General features: G+C 34.6%; 1 non-coding gene across 1 annotated transcript; it reads left to right on the top strand.

Annotated features, from left to right (window-relative positions):
- Window positions 1-699: 699 nt before the first annotated feature.
- On the top strand, window positions 700-807 carry LOC148567160 (small nucleolar RNA R71). Its single transcript, XR_015881741.1, has one exon. It is a non-coding gene; the product is annotated as a small nucleolar RNA R71 (small nucleolar RNA).
- The last annotated feature ends 1589 nt before the right edge of the window (window positions 808-2396 follow it).

The raw sequence follows: 2396 nt of genomic DNA, 5'->3' as shown, positions 1-2396 counted from the left end.
ACTAGGAGGGATTTCAGTGACTCTTTTACTCAGCTGGCCCACTTGTGCCTCCAAATTTCTAATGGAGGACCTTGTTTCATTTATGAAACTTACAGTGGCCTTAGATAGATCAGAGACTAATTTTGCTAAATTAGATGTATTTTGTTCAGAGTTCTCTGTCTGTTGCTGAGTGGATGATGGAAAAGGTTTACTATTGTTAAACCTATATCTTCCACCATTATTAAAGCCTTGTTAAGGCCTTTGTTGATCCTTCCATGAGAGATTTGGGTGGTTTCTCCATGAGGGGTTATAGGTGTTTCCATAAGGTTCACCCATGTAATTCACCTCTGCTATTGCAGGGTTTTCAGGATCATAAGCTTCTTCTTCAGAAGATGCCTCCTGAGTACTGTTGGATGCAGCTTGCATTCCATTCAGACTCTGAGAAATCATATTGACTTGTTGAGTCAATATTTTATTCTGAGCCAATATGGCATTCAGAGTATCAATTTCAAGAACTCCCTTCTTCTGAGGCGTCCCATTACTCACAGGATTCCTCTCAGAAGTGTACATGAACTGGTTATTAGCAACCATGTCAATGAGTTCTTGAGCTTCTGCAGGCGTTTTCTTTAGGTGAATGGATCCACCTGCAGAAGTATCCAATGACATCTTAGCTAATTCAGACAGACCATCATAGAATATATCCAGGATGGTCCATTCTGAAAGCATGTCAGAAGGACACTTTTTGGTCAGTTGCTTGTATCTCTCCCAAGCTTCATAGAGGGATTCACCTTCTTTCTGTCTGAAGGTTTGAACATCCACTCTAAGCTTGCTCAGCTTTTGAGGAGGAAAGAACTTGGCTAAGAAAGCAGTGACCAGCTTATCCCAAGAGTTCAGGCTATCTTTGGGTTGAGAGTCCAACCACACTCTAGCTCTGTCTCTTACAGCAAAGGGGAAAAGCATGATCCTGTAGATTTCAGGATCTACTCCATTAGTCTTAACAGTATCACAGATCTGCAAGAATTCAGTTAAGAACTGAAAGGGATCTTCAGATGGAAGTCCATGAAACTTGCAGTTTTGCTGCATCAGAGAAACTAGCTGAGGTTTCAGCTCAAAATTGTTTGCTCCAATGGTAGGGATGGAGATGCTTCTTCCATGTAAATTGGAATTAGGTGCAGTAAAGTCACCAAGCATTCTCCTTGCATTATTATTATTTTCGGCTGCCATCTCCTCTTCTTGTTCGAAAATTTCTGAAAGATGCTTGCTGGATTGTTGTAATTTAGCTTCTCTTAGTTTCCTCTTCAGAGTCCTTTCAGGTTCTGAATCTGCTTCTACAAGAATGTTCTTGTCCTTGCTCCTGCTCATATGAAAAAGAGGGACAGAAAAATAATAATAATAGGGGTCCTTTTTACCACAGTATAGATGTCCCTGTGTGAGTAGAAGAAAAGAGGAAGAAAAAGTTCGAACACAGATGGAAGAGGGGGTTCGAATTTGGGTGAGATGAAGTGTTAGTAGATGAATAAATAAATAGAAGGAGATAAGAGAGAGAGAGAATTTTCGAAAATAATTTTTGAAAAAGAGTTAGTGATTTTCGAAAATAGTTTTTGAAAAAGGTTAGTAATTTTCGAGAATTAAAATTAAAAATTAAAATAATTAGTTAATTAAAAAGAAATTTTGAAAAAGAGGGAAGATATTTTCGAAAATTAGAGAGAGAGGGAGTTAGTTAGGTAGTTTTGAAAAAGATAAGAAACAAACAAAAAGTTAGTTAGTTAGTTGAAATAAATTTGAAAATCAATTTTGAAAAGATAAGAAGATAAGAAGTTAGAAAGGATATTTTAAAATCAAATTTTGAAAAAGATAAGATAAAGAGATATTTTTGAAAAGATATGATTGAAATTAGTTTTGAAAAAGATTTGATTTTTGAAAAAGATTTTGAAAAAGATAAGATTTTTAAATTGAAAATTTGATTTGACTCATAAAAACAACTAGATTTTAAAAAGTTTTGAAAAAGTCAACTCAAATTTTCGAAATTTATGAGTGAAAAAGGGAAAGATATTTTTTTTTTATTTTTTGAATTTTTAATGATGAGAGGGAGAAACATGAAAAAGACTCAATGCATGAAAATTTTGGATCAAAACAATGAATGCATGCAAGAATGCTATGAATGTCAAGATGAACACCAAGAACACTTTGAAAATCATGATGAACATCAAGAACTTATTTTTGAAAATTTTATATGCAAAGAAAACATGCAAGACACCAAACTTAGAAATCTTTCATGTTCAGACACTATGAATGCAAAAATGCACATGAAAAACAAGAAAAGACACAAAACATGAAAACGCAAAGATCAAACAAGAAGATTTACCAAGAACAACTTGAAGATCATGAAGAACACTATGTATGCATGAATTTTTTCG

The sequence above is a fragment of the Arachis ipaensis genome, chromosome B4 (genome assembly GCF_059453495.1).
Source record: "Arachis ipaensis isolate K30076 ecotype BB chromosome B4, ASM5945349v1, whole genome shotgun sequence".
Lineage (NCBI taxonomy): Eukaryota > Viridiplantae > Streptophyta > Magnoliopsida > Fabales > Fabaceae > Arachis > Arachis ipaensis.
Note: the sequence above shows the minus strand (reverse complement) of the source record. Positions and strands in the feature narration are given on the sequence as shown.